This window comes from Suncus etruscus, chromosome 2 (assembly GCF_024139225.1).
Source record: "Suncus etruscus isolate mSunEtr1 chromosome 2, mSunEtr1.pri.cur, whole genome shotgun sequence".
NCBI classification, from domain to species: domain Eukaryota; kingdom Metazoa; phylum Chordata; class Mammalia; order Eulipotyphla; family Soricidae; genus Suncus; species Suncus etruscus.
In genome coordinates, this window is record NC_064849.1 from 129,323,088 (window position 1) to 129,338,206 (window position 15,119).

The 15,119-nt window shown below is 38.4% G+C and overlaps 1 non-coding gene across 1 annotated transcript; it reads left to right on the forward strand.

Moving 5' to 3' along the window:
- Positions 1-1,625: 1,625 nt before the first annotated feature.
- On the forward strand, positions 1,626-1,759 carry LOC126002485 (small nucleolar RNA SNORA22). The gene has a single exon (XR_007493180.1). It is a non-coding gene; the product is annotated as a small nucleolar RNA SNORA22 (small nucleolar RNA).
- Positions 1,760-15,119: the final 13,360 nt, after the last annotated feature.

Sequence of the window (15,119 nt, forward strand, 5' to 3'; positions counted from 1 at the left end):
TCAGTAAAGACACGTCCTCTCTCACTCCTAATTACCACAAAAAGATCGTTAATTTTACTGATTCAAAGCAACTCTTTTATTTCATTCATTCCCTCTCCCCAGTCCTTTCCTTTGTTGCTGGTGTAGTTGTGATTTCCAGGATCATACACTTGGTTAGGATGATCACACACAAGGTTGTGGTACACCAGAGATTTCACACTGTGGCTGTGCCAGGGAACACAGATGCAGAGCACAAACTCCAGTATCTTACTCAGCATTCAGGGCTGTGCTGGGAATGAAACTCACAGCCTCACACCTGTAAGCCAGGCTACTCTGGCATTGAGCCATATCCCCAGGCTCTTGGCTTCCTGGTGTTTTATCCCAGTGTTCCCATGTGGGGCTGGGATCAAGCTCAAGAGTCTCACGCAATGCATGCACTCCACCTCTTTGAACCATCTTTCAGGCCTCTGGAGTCCAATATCATAATAACCATCGCTTTGTGTATTTTGGTCCTTCTTTTCACTTATTTCAGGCAAAAGTTTCAGTCTATCCAATGAAATCATTCTTATTCCATTGAAGCCAAACTTGAAGGTCAAGAAGTTATTAAATATTTTAATAACAGCAAATATTTTTTACTGAAGGATCTTAAAAATAAATTCACGTTGCATAAAATCTTTTCCCTCCATGATGGCAGATAAGTCAGGTCACTCATTATGAAACCGTGCAGCTATAAAAACATTGGAAATGATGAACCCTACTCTAAAAGTTTTATAGATTCAGATTTGCATTTTACTGGGTGGACAGATAGTACAGAGAGTGTCTTACTACCAGTTGTATATGCAACTGACTCAGGTTTAATTCTTGACACCCCAATGTGGTCTCCTAAGCACCGTGAGGAGTAATCACTGAATGCAAAATAGGGAATAAGCTCTGAGAATTAGCAGGTCTGGTCCAAACTCCACCACACCTCACACAACACACAAGAACAGATCTATATTTTCCTTTTTGGAGACATGAAGGAATAGCATACTCATTGGTGCTCAGGGCATCGTATGTTGCTGAAGACTGAATCTGAGACTTCCACATGTGAGGCATTTGTTCCAGTCCTTTGAGCCACCTTCTGAGTCTTCAATGCACATTTTCTTTATTTTAATCAAAGTGGATTACATATCTTTCACAGTAATATTTTAGGTACATAGTATATTGAATCAGGGGCATTCCCACCACCAATGTTGTACTCCCTCCACCCTTGTTCCCAGCATGCATCCCATATCCCCCTCTTTTAACCCCCAGGCTGCTATTATAAGTGGTCTTCTCTGTGTTTAGTATGTTGTAAATTGGGTATCGATTCTGTTGTCATTGGTTTTGGATTTGGTGTTTAAGTTTGATCATTTTTTTATTTCGACTTAATATTCATATGACTGTTTGGTGTTGGTACCCTCCATTATTTCCTCCTCCATTTTTTTGATACCCTCCATTATTTACCCCTCCATTTGTGGAGCAGAACAAGATGGTTCAAGTTGTGTGGTTCTGTTCGAAGAGAAAAAAAATAATAATAATAAAATAAAATGGGGCAAATATCAAACAAGCAAAAATGAGAGGAGTCCTTCTAGAGGCTATATCTGTCAGTTTAAGAGCAGAAAGGGTTGCACAGTGAACACCCAAGTGTGCTTTATAGTACCCTTGGTTTTAATTCTGTGCTACAGCAATTAATGTCTGTTCTTTACTTCTGCATTGAAAGGACTATCCTTTTAAGTGTATTCAGAAAGTCAGTACATTATACGAAACTGTATATTTTGTGTCAAAGTGAAGAATTCTAGTATTGATGGTGGTTAAAAAAAAAGAGCAGAAAGGGAAAAGGAAGAAAAACATAACAACAATACAAAAAATATATAATAAAAGATAAAAAAAATCAAACAAAAAACTAGAAAAGCACCAGAACAATATAGACAACAGCCACACAATAACCACGGTCCTGAAATAAAAACAAAACAAAGCAAAAAAAAAAAAGACAACAATAAACAACAATAATAACGAAACTAAAAAAAATTGACTTGTGCTTGTCTTTTTTTTTCTTGCATAGGCACAGTAAATATTGGGGAGACTAGAAAGGGAATTCTCTTGGCCTAAGAGATACATTTTTAAGAAACAATAAAAAGTGATCAGTGAGCTAATTTAAGTGATCAATTTGCTTATTTAAGGGATCAATATTTTAGAAGTTGCCAGTTGCTAAACTTTGAACATCTTTACTAGAAATGTTCCTAAAGATGATGGACACTCCACATGCCATTTGTAAGGAGCTTGACTCGATTAAATATGTCTCCTCAGAAAACAGTTATCAAAATCCTCAATTCTGCTAGCAACTATTCCAGGCCTTAAAGGTAGTTACCAAAAGAAAATTTTCCATTTTCCTGAATTTTTGAGAGTGAAAAAAATTAATAAAAAATAAGTGCTGGGGCCCGGAGAGATAGCACAGCGGCGTTTGCCTTGCAAGCAGCCGATCCAGGACCAAAGGTGGTTGGTTCGAATCCCGGTGTCCCATATGGTCCCCCGTGCCTGCCAGGAGCTATTTCTGAGCAGACAGCCAGGAGTAACCCCTGAGCACCGCTGGGTGTGGCCCAAAAACCAAAATAAATAAATAAATAAATAAGTGCTGATGAGAAAAATTAAGTCAAAGTAAGTACATACTCTTAAGAGTAAGGTGGTAATTGGTGTTAGAACATTGTGTGACTGAAATTCACCCATCAACATCTTTATAACCGCATGTTCGTAATGATTGCATTTAAAAATTAATTAAATAAGATGGGAGCAATAGTACAGCTGGTAGAGCACTTGCCTTGCATGAAACTGACCCAGGTTGGATCCCCTATATTCTATATGGTCACCTAGGCACCACCAGGAGTCATTCCTGAGTGCAGAACCAGTGCAGCCGCTTGGTGTGGCTCCCCCCAAATTAATTAAATAAAAGTGCTTGTTCAAATTAGGACTATTTAGTTGTATTTACATGAATATGAGTAAAATAAATAATAAATAATACCTTAAAACTGAAAACAAAAAAGAGTAAGGTAGATAGTGAAATTTTTTTAGGTGGAGTTGTCAGGGAAAATCTCTCTGGGAGTTTCATTTAAATTGTTTCATTTAAATGAAATGAAGGAAGAAGTTCTAGAGAAGAACATCCTGAAAAGTGTGAACAAGTATAGTAAATACCCCAAAAGAAGAGTGAGTGGGATGACCTAAAGATCCTGAGTAGGAATCTTATCTAACGTCAGTAGAAACCAGAAACCAATGTTCTGTTTACTTAACTTCATTCATTCATTTATTCATACAAATACATATTTATATAAAGCATTCTGTGTGTACATACACAAATGAATCGCTAAAACTGTGGTATATATACACAATACACAATGGAATACTATTGTGCTATAAGATGAAATTATGCCATTTGCTGCTACATGGATGGAACTGGAGAGTATTGTGCTGAGTGAAGTTAGCCAAAGGAGAGAACGGATACAGAATGATCTCTCATATGTGGGATATAATGAAAACTTGTAATGACCAAGGACAACAGAACCTGGCTTACAGAACTGAACTTATTAAGGGGTGGGATAGAAGGAGCTTAGTGGTTGTAAGGGGACTATGAGACAATGTTGGAATGGAAATGAGCACTCTGATGAAGGAGGTGGTATGAGACTGATGCAAGCATGAAACTGTACCAATTAACAGTATTGTAAAGCATGCTGCTTCAAATAAAAATTAAATTTAAAAAATTTAAGTTCCTTGAAAAATGCACAAGTAAAATTGCTGGGGGGATTAATGCTTATGATTGAACCATAATTGTTCTTATCACCCCCTTATGGGCCAAGAACACCACGTGGCATTGCTCCTTTTTTGCATAGGCACATTAAAATGGGAAAATACTATACATATAAATAAGATCCTATCTAATAGAGATTGGTACAGACTAATCTATAGTGCAAAGGGACCTTACACACCCTGAACATTGACATAACGACCTTGGCACAGACCTCAGAAGAAAGGACATTCCCCTGAACCAGGGAAGCCATCCACAAAACATCCAGGCTGGTCTATAGCATCACCTGGAAGCAATCCTCTACCAAGGAAGACTCTACACTGCTCAGACATTGTCCTGCTCAAAAGAGACTTCCATTAACACTGAGAAGACTTAACAACAACAACGATTTGGCTTACAGGACAGGGCTCCCTGCATTGCCCTTGATTGTAAGGTGAAACCAGAGGACGCTCCACATCCTGACTTCATGTTGGATATACAGATTCCAGGATCTAAATACAGAAGCTTGATACCAACAACAGAGACTGTGTGAAAAATATAAGTGTGTTGGCACTACAGACAATGTCTTGGATTGGACGATCTAGCTTTGCCTGGAGCCTAGAGTTGGTCTTGTGCCAGGAACCTTCAGGGGTCGGGTCTTTTGTATTAGGGCCAAGGTTATTTCTTTCCATGTCCCTCATATTTTGGTGGGCCTATGCAAACAACAATTGCCACTCTAACACCATTTTTGCTGTGCTCCTTTGACTCTAATCCTTAAAAAGAACCCAGTTAAGATTTGAGGTCAACTTAAGCTAATATGCATGAATATGGAAATGTAAAAAAAAAAAATGCTATGCCTGTAATGTTTAAGGAGTTATGTAAGTTTTATGGCTTTAGATTGCCTTGTGTGCTGTTAAGAAATATTATAGTGTGTTACAATCTTAATGTTCTTTAGATGAAATTTCAAAGTTGGGATATCAGCAAGGGGACTTCTGAGAATTATGTTATGTATTGTCCTTCCACTGTAACTTTACCTTGTCCTCTTTCTTTGCATCCTTGTTCTCATAATTACAAATAAAAAATTAAAAAAAAAAATTGCTGGGGGAAGGATTCTCCACACGTATAACATACAATGACGGTGATAATGGGAGCAGGTAATGGAGCTTTCAGTTTAAGAGTCTATAGGGTGTATTAATCTTAAAATATCTGGACCACTTGGCCATGTTTGACTGGCCCACTGGGCCCTATTCACATGAAAAAGGCAAAAAAAAAAAGTGTGCTCAGGGATGGAAGGGATGAAGGGCAACATAATCTCTATAAAGGTAAGAATTAGCTTTTGAGAGAGAAGAACAATTTTTTTTTATTTGAAACACTGTGATTTACAATACAGTTAATGGTCCAATTTCAAGCATTCAGTGTTTCAGCATTAGACCCTCCACCAAAGGATCCACTTTCCTCCACCATTGTCTCAGGGTCCCATCCCCGCCACTTTCCTTATCACCCACCTCCCCAGCAGCCCCTTTATAAGCACAGTTCAGGTGAAGGAGACCATATGGGATTCTGGGGATCAAACCCAGGTCAACAGCAGTACTATTCTCCAGCTTCAATATGGTCAATGTTTCAACAAGGATAGCTATGGTTGGATGATGATAATTGATAAAGGTGGATATCAATATTAAATTTCTACTACTTAGAAAGTGTTATTAGGATTCAGTTTTGCCCTCAAAATTTTGAGTTCTGGAAAACGGGATAACATTAGTAAAGCTCCTTGAATCTGCGTTTCTTTCCCTATGCAACAATATTGATGGTGTCTGCCCTTCTGTCCCTTGCAAAGTCTTCAAAACTTCCCTTAGAATAGCAGAGACAGAAAGTACTTTGCAAGGAGCTGACTAAATATTACTCAAGAGCAGCTATTTTCTCTTACCGACTGCTTTCTGCAGCTCTTGGTTCTGAGAAAACACATTTTCAGGCTCTTTTTATGTCTCTAAGATACAGCTGTTCAGATTTCATCATTAGGAAGCTAGAAGGTTCTACAAGTCACCTATTAAGGCTGTCCCATGAAGAAACCCTGGGACAATCTTCTTCGAGCTCCGGACTTACATAACTCAAGGGATCAAAGGTAAATATCTTTTTCTACTATTTTGCTGTATTTACTTCCTGTTGCCTGACTACCTGCTTCCAGCATCACTAATAGCCTCTGAGCCCTTGAGCATATTTATTTTCCAACTCTCCCAGCTAGCAACAGAGTTAATATGCCCCTGAAGATGCAGGTCCTGGAAATTACAGCCAAGAGAAGCACTTGAAATTGTAGAGGGCTGGTTTTCTTCCTTTAGTTGACACACTGGATGGTGCTGAATCCAGCAAGCAGGAGCCTGCAACACAAGTAAACCTGAACCTTGCCTGAGTGCAAACAGGCAAAGAGAAACCCTGGTCCTTGGTCCAATCAAGAGGGAAGAGCTAGACAGAGACGCTTTTCCCAAGATAGGAAATGTCTTTCAGCGACTCTCCCAAGGTATCATCAGGTCATTTGGAAGTGTAAATTAAAGCATTTCCACAGCATTCTTAGGCCATTTCTACAGAAACCATGGTGTAAAGCCCTCTCCCCTGCCTCAACTCAAAAGTGTTATTTCCAAGGTTAGCCTTAGACAACACAGATTGCCTGAAAAGGAAATTCAATTCCACAAAATTGAAATTTAGAAATTGTAGAAATTAAACATGCAAAAAGTGAGTAATATGAGTTTTTCGACATTCTTTTAAAAATAGGAAAGAGAATGAAGAGTAGAGGGCATAAGGACTAGAGTGTTTTGCGCACTCTACCTACCCTGGTTTGATACATGGCACAAGATCCCAAGTGAGCACAACCAGGAGTAATCCGTGGGCAAAAGGCCAGAAATAAGCCCTGGGCATTGGCAGGTTTGTCCACAAATTAAACATGTGGAAGGCGAGGGTTATGGTTCTGGAGCAGAGTGCATTTTTAGTATGTATGAGGTCCAGACTTGATACCTACACCACATCCTCCATCTCTTTTCCCCCAGCACTACTGTAGTAGATAAAAATAGTAGATAAAAGTATGAGGTGACACAATAAACCAAAATGAATGTTTTTATAGTTCAAAGGAAATACTATACCTTTGTGGGAGATGGAGGTAGGAGAAAAAATATCCCAAGGAAACAACAACAAAAACCCAAAACTAGAGAAGTCACAACTAGAGTCACTGAGAATACGAGAGTTTGGAATGGAGTACAGATGTGGGTTCAGAGTGGACAGACTTGAATATCGGCCAATCATTTGTGACACTGAAAGGAAATGTTCACAGCTGTTTCCAGAGAAAAGGGGCTTTCAGGGATTCAATCAACAGGAGGAATTTGGGAGAGATGTTCAAAAAGATCCGGGGTATAGAAGTGGTAAGAAAAACTTGGAGTCCAATCTCTGAAGATAATAAGAAATAAGGGCAGCAGCTATCTTTGAGCCATGGCTTAAGCATGTGCCTGAGCCCCAGAGCAGTCAAGGACAAACCCACCCATATGCAGCATAATTCTATGTTCAGTCTCTTCCATTCCAGTTCTTCCAAGTGTGATCTACAGGTTTTACTTGAGGTTTTGCTTATTTTCTGAGCTTACCAAGCCTACACTTTGGCTTTCTAAATTAATTACACACATCTCAAGTTCTCCTTAAAAGAGTTTTCCAGAGGCCGGAGAGATAGCTCAGTGGTAGGGTGTTTGCCTTGCAAGTGGCTGACCCAGGAAGGACCTGGGTTCAATCCCCAGTGTCCCATATGGTCCCCCAAAGCCAGGAGCAATTTCTGAGCAATTTCATAGCCAGGAGTTACCCTTGAGCATCACCAGGAGTGGCCCAAAAACAACAAAAAAAAGTGTTTTCCAACTGCAATCTTGGGAAGTGAAGACAGGCCAAGTCCCCGTTCTGCAGAAACCATGTGAACTGCACCCACCACTCATACTCACTGTTTCATCAGTGACCCAGCTTCACCACTTTAACTGTTGATCTCTGCAGAGACACCAAACTGACCAAAGCTCCAGGTATGCTGGTATTTGGGCTGACATCACCAGGACATTCTTAGAATGTGGACCCACCCTCCTTCTATGGAAAGTCTAGCAGTTGAAAATATGCTCCACAAAAGCCCCAATATCAGCCACAGAGCTTGGAATTATTGTACAAGTACAATTTTTTTTAATACTGTGATTCCAGTAGGAACACACCAATATAAAAGTCAACATGAATACAAGCCATCAAATGTTCACAAACAAAACAAATAACAGAAATATTAACTAGCAACTAATAGCAAACCTTCTCACAGTGACATAATGACCTCATAGCAAGATACAATAATTTTCACACATTTTTGTTGCTGTAGCTTTTTAAAAATAATTTCATTACTATTTACCTGTAAATAAGCAATATAAATATTATTTCATGCCTACAAAGGTAGCCTTGGGAATGGGTAGGAATCCTGAAACAATGGAGGAAACTTTTTTACATTAGTGGTGGTTGTGGGGACATTGGAACATGTGTGGCAGCAACAAATGTATCATGAACAACTATGTAGTGCTTGGTTTTTAAATAAAGTAATCTTAAAAAATGTTTTCCAGGCATCCTGGATGACTCAGTGATAGAGTACCTTCCCTACAAACAAGAGGCTATTGCTTCATTCCATAGCACCACCCCACATGATAAATCTGATCCCAACACTACTACCAAATAAGTGTCCAGGAATAGGAGAGATAATACAGGGGTTAAAGCACTTACCTGGCATGTAACTGGCCCAGGATTGATCCTAACACCACGTATGGTCCCTTGAGCACCTACAGGGGTGATTTCTGAGCATTAAGGCAAGAGTAAGCCCTAAATACTTCAGGGTAATAGCCCAAAAATAATAGACCAAAAATAAGTGTAAAATCTCAACTGCATGAAAACCCATGATGGGTAGGCACCACAGGAAAGTGTGCTATCCCTGGAGATAACTACCACCAACTATGCCACCTCAACCATTAACAGTAAAGGGAAGGGATAAGTAGAGGTCTCACTTAGCATTTCTCTTTGTATTCCTGGTCAGCTGCACCTGGCATCCAATAGTACTTTTTAAATGGTCCCGGAACAAGTTTCAACTCTGAGAAGAGGGGAAAAGCACTATAATAAAATAAAACAAGGGCCATAAAAATCTCAGCAGCATCAAAGAAAAAAATGGATAGTCTCATAATTTCCAGAGGAAAAAAATAGCTGTGTATAGCCCTTGTCTTGAACTCAGTAGAGGCCCTGGGAGAGGTGGGGCAGGACAGGGTGATGCTCAAAGAGGTGGAGCTAATGCCTGGCATAGGCAAGGTCCTGATCTCAGTTCTTAGTGCCACATGACCCACCCTCCAAATACCACTGGGTGTTACTCCTATTAAAAAAATAAGGCCACTAAGCAGGGAGTACACCAAGTCTGAGCTTCTATAATTGCCAGTATTTAAGGCAATTTATAAACTTATGAATCTATTTTATGGACTACTCAATATGATCGAATTTGAATTGCTTAATAATGAGCTATTATGGGGCCAAAACAATAGTATAGCAAGAAGGTGCAATCCCCAGTACCCCATATGGTCCTCCAAGCACCACCAGGATTAATTCCTGAGTAGAGTTAGGAGTAAGCCTTGAGTATCACCAGGTGTGGCAAAAAAAAAAAAAAAAGACTACTAATACTACTATTCCTAATAATAATAATAATAATAATAATAATAATAATAAAATGAGAAGTTGTTATCACTGACTTTCTAGCATGTACACATCCTATATCTTTTGTAATTCTGTGAGTCCCTTACCATTTTGCCAGGGTACACTTGTCCTTTTAGAGTGGTGCCTTCTGTGGCAGGATGAATGACTACAATCTTTTATTTGTTTTGTTGTTTTTGTTTGTTTGTTGGGGGCTATACCTGGGGAGATGATATGGGATGCTGAGGATTGAACCCAGGACAGCCAATGCAAGGCAAACACTCTTCCTGCTTCTCTCTGGCCCCTGACTATTGTCTTTTAACCCTGCACCTAGCTTCTTAAACTATGGCTCGTGGTCTGTATGGAGCCGCAAAATTGAAAGGAGGAACAGCAAAATATATTTTGTTTTAAAATAAATTTTAGTATGATTTACTGAAATGTTTTATACATATATGTAAATGCTTTATATGTTGATAGGTATGTATATCCCTGTATATCCAAGGTCATATAAAAGTTTCCCATGGGAAAGGTTTATGAGGTCCTGCCAAGCAGAGCCTTGAGCCCTTCTTTTCTGAGAATAATTTAACTTTATATAATAGGTGGCATTGCGCACATATTTATGTTTTACCATAGCTAAGGCTATTGAATATCATGGAAAGAATAATATTACATAGTCATAACATTTTGTCATATTTGTTGTAGACATATAATTTTTAATTGATTTTAAAGAATAGATGCAGCTAAAGGCCCACCCCAGTCCTCTGCTTCCTTCTCTCTCTCTCTCTCTCTCTCTCTCTCTCTCTCTCTCTCTCTCTCTCTCTCTCTCTCTCTCTCATTTTAGTCTTTCAGTGACTACCACCATATACTTGGAATTATTCCTGGTTTTTTATATTTTACTTATGGGTCTAAACTATAAACAGTATATGTTATTGTTTTATGGTTTAATTTTTATATAAATAATATTTTACCAGACATGTCATTTTACAACTTGGTATTAAAAAAAACAACTAAGTTTTATATATACTGCAACTCCATTTCATCTAACATAATTGTTTTGGATTTCTATATATGAGGAAAAAAAGTTTATTTGGCCATTTTTCTACTTTTCTTCTATACATTGCTCCACAGAACATTCATGCATTTGTCTTTTTATATAAGTGTATATATTTCTCTAACATAGACATAAAGTAAATGTTGCATTGTAGAAAGTATGCATTTTCAAATTTAATATATTGCCAAAAGTGTTGTCCAAGGTGATCCAATGATATACAAGTAATAATAAATAACAATAGCAATAAGTAATAATAAATAAAATAATATTTTCTTACATCTATTTTAACAGTTTTTATTATCAAGGTATTTAAATTTGTGCATCTAGTGGCTATGTTGTAATAATTTCTGTGATCTTGATTTGCATTTTTTCTAATGATTACTGAGGTTGAACTTTTTAAATGCTTATTCCTGTTAGAAGTTGTGACTGTGATTACAATCACATAACTTGCCCATTTCCTGACAGTTGATTTATGGGATTTTACATATTGTAAATATTTATTTTATATCATTACATACTTTACAAATAGTTTAACCCTATCTGTGACCTTGTAATTCCATTTTTAATGTTTTTTAATTTGTCCTAAATTATATACTGGCCAGAATATCAAGCTTTCTTTTATGACTTATGCATTCTCATTTTAATTGTTACTCCAAAATTTTACTACTTGTAAATAAAGTAGTTGATTTTCAAAATACTATTTTTTTATGGTTACAACTCTGACTGGAGTGGTCAATAATAAATGGGGTTTGGGTGGAAGGGAAGAATACTAACAGCTCTCTTGACTCATGCTGTCATGGGCATCTAGAATTGTTTATTATATTTTATGAGTCACACTGGCTCTTAGGATCCCCACTGCCTTTGTCTCTTTGAGTCCTATTCTTAGATTCATGGTCATTAGAAAAAAAAAATTGAGACAGAAAGATGATTTAAATAACTTCTACAAAACAAATGTAGACTGGAGTACATATCACAGATACTTAATAAGCATCACAAACACAGGCGTTAAGACACTTGTGTTGCACACAAATGACTTGGTCCCATCACTGAAACCAGATATGGCCACACACATAGCCCCAGGTGTAATCTGAGCACAGAATCAGGAGTAAGCCCTGAGCACTGCCAGGTGTGGCCCAAAACAAAAACAACTACACTGAAAAAGAAACAAGGATGTACAGCACTCCAGAAAGAGATTCTAATAACACCACATGCACTAAGGCTATCAAGGTGAATGTATGCTTAAGAATAATATTATCAGTGGGATGCATTGCTGAGCTGTCACATTGGCCAGAGACACTTGGTCTGCTGACTCTCACACCCCTTTCAATAGACATATTCTAAATCTCACTCATGAGAAAAAAGTCCCTTTTGTAGAGAGGACTCAGCAGGGAACCTGATCTACTACAAAGGACAGGGTACTTTGCTTTTTTTGTAAACTCCAAATTCTGTAAACTCCAAAGTAAGCACCTTCTGCAAATGATAGTAATAGCCTCCTCCATGGGCTATCCTACTCCAGACAAACAGCCTTACAGAGACCTGATGAACATGGCTTTGTCAGAAGAGATCAGAGAGAGAAACTCCACTATGCCAGTGACTGGTTATAAAATAAAACCTCTTGATGATATGGGGTGCATTGGTGGTGGGAATGTTGCACTGGTGAAGGGGGGGGTGTTCTTTTTGTGACTAAACCCAACTACAATCATGTTTGTAGTCACAGTGTTTAATTAAAGATAAAAAATGTAAAAAAATAAAAATAAAATAAAAAATCTTGAGAACAACAGGCAAGTGAGCGTCCTTGATCTGTCTTCAATGCCCACTCTGCTCCACAGTTCAAATTTTGTATACTTGCTTTGTTTTTTGTTTGTTTGTTTTTTTGGTTTCTTTTTTTTTTGGATTTTCAGGCCACACCAGTTTGATGCTCAGGGGATACTCCTGGCTAAGCGCTCAGAAATTGCCCCTGGCTTGGGGGGACCATATGGGACGCCAGGGGATCGAACTGCGGTCGCAATCTTTCCTTGGCTAGCGCTTGCAAGACAGACATCTTACCTCTAGCGCCACCTCGCCAGCCCCTGTACACTTGCTTTGAGCCATGAAGAGGCCAAGGATTTTGATATTTGGGCTTTATTAAAGTTAAAAATACTTCTCTTTATGTATAACCAAGGTAAGACTTCATGATTTTGTTGCAAACCCAATTTCCTTATTATGCTTATCAGCCTCTAATTCTGTGATATTCAAGATACTTGACTTTCTGATTTATTTGTGTGCAAATCAGCTTAAAAGGGCATAGTCAGATGATTGAAGACTAGATAAAGTTTTAAAATTGTATTAGGATTCTCTGAAAATAGGCTTCCTTCCTAAAATCCTTTTTCTCTAATTTACAATCAATCATTCTTCCTCTCTAGCTGATGGTCTGTTTTTTCTCTGGCCTGTCTAACTGAAAGCTCTGTGATGGCTGACAGAAGCTTTTCCCTTGTTGAATCAAGGACCTGTTTTTCCCTTTACAACAATCATGACGGGAAAAATCAGCTTCCTGATGGCACTTCAAATCAAATTTTTCAGCCCAATATTCAGCTTCTCCATTGCTCCAACCATACTATATTTTTGTTGATCCATATTCTTTCCTTTGTGCCTGCAAGTAGTCAAGTAATGAGGCTTTTCGCCATGGCACTGCAAAAAGAAAGAATGCCTGGAGTCTAGTCTTGGTTCTTCCATTTTGAGGGCAACAGTTTACAGTTTGAGGGAAAGTATTGGTCAAAAGTATTGGTCGTACATCCAATCCTGAACTCTTCAGGGAAAACAAGATGCAATCATCACACATTTAATGTTTATAGAGTGAAAATCAGAAGGAATCAAGAGAAAAGCCTGATGTGTGAGACTGAGCAACCTGGCCCTGCAGTCAGATGCTTGGGTTTGAATTCCAGCCCTGCAACTAATTTGTTGTGTGATCTGAGGTAAGTGTTTTAGTAGTGATATCTCATTTTCCTTACACCTTGTACAAAGTGTCTATGTTTATGTTTCACTTTCCTCAATCCTGTTCCTATTTTGCAAAGAAGATACTGATCTTGACCTACCTATGCTATAGAGTTGTGGAAACTGCTTGAGTTAATACCTTGAAAGTACTTAGGACAGTGCCTAGGCAGTGTCCAATTAGGGTTAGCATTGTATTAGGACCTTCCATTCCTTCTGCCCCAAGTGATAAATCCTCAAATCTGAAGCTTTCTTCTTCTTCTTCCCATTCCTACTTCCAACTCAGTTCACTATCATCGATACTTAGGCCAGTAAACACTGCTGTGTTTTCTGTTCTCCTGCTTCTTCTAATCCCACATCTACCCAATACCAAATCTATTCCGTTGGAACATCTTTTAGAATAAATCACGTGTTCCATTTTCTCAGTGGCTCTCAAATACAGTCATTTTGAATCTTAGTTGACATTTTATAAAGTAAGTTTCTCAAACTTTTCCAAATCTTATTCAGTACATTGGTATCATTTCTCTTCTCTAGCAAAACAATTTTCTTTGTACTTTTTTTTTTGATTGATTTTTGTGCATGCCCGGAAGTACTCAGGGTTTGTTACTAGATCTTCATTCAGATATTGCTCCTGGAAGGCTCTGGGGACCATATGGAATGCTGAGAATTGAACCTGGGTCTGTCCCGGGTCAGCCACATGCGAGGCAAACACCCTACCACTGTGCTCTCTCTGACCCAGTTTGATTGTAACTTGGGATTTAGGCCACCATCCCATTGCTTTCTTTTCCTCCCATCTTGATCAGCTCATGAAAACCAGTGTGCACACTGATTTGGAGCTCTAGTTTGAATGTCTTTAGAAACTCCATTGATCTCCAGACTCCTCTGACCTTCAGTGTGACCTTTGTAGAGTGACCTTTGTTCCTCAACTCTTTGCTAAGTAAGATAATTATGGTATGAGAAAAGTCTATCAGATTGCTCAATATCTTAATTTTTAGCTAAATGACACTTTATTAAAATATTTTAAAAACAAGTCTTTTTTTTTTCAGATGTGTCCATTTATTTTTTGTTTTCTACTAAGAAACAAACTCAACAGGAACCTCATGAGGAAAATACAGCTTTTTAGCAACTTTCAAAAATTTGTTCCTTTCCCACATTCTTTTCAATTTAGCCAAAGCAGGGCCCACTGGTGACTCCAATATGGGACTGAGAGAGGAAGAGTGTTAGCCTCCAGGATCTAACACAAGAATGAGAATCCAACCCCTGAGAAAAATAGGCCCAAAATTGTACACAAATTCAGAAAGAAAAACATGGAGATCTGCTGGTTTGCTTTGCCCTTAAAGTATTACACAAGTTCTCCTATACCTGCTCACAAATGATTACTGAGAGCTATTTTTGCTTTCATTTTTGTATTTTTTAAAAATGAGCCTCAATTTAAATACAGAGAAACATATTTGCAACAAAGTTTTGTATTGGAGAGTTAGTTGAAGGGCAGCAAATGTGTGTTATGCACACTGACGCCCCCAGGACATTCCAGCACCACTGAGTTCCCCCAAGTACCACCAGGTGTGTGACCACCTGGTTGTGACCCCAAATCTACACACAGGACTTACTTCTGACTCT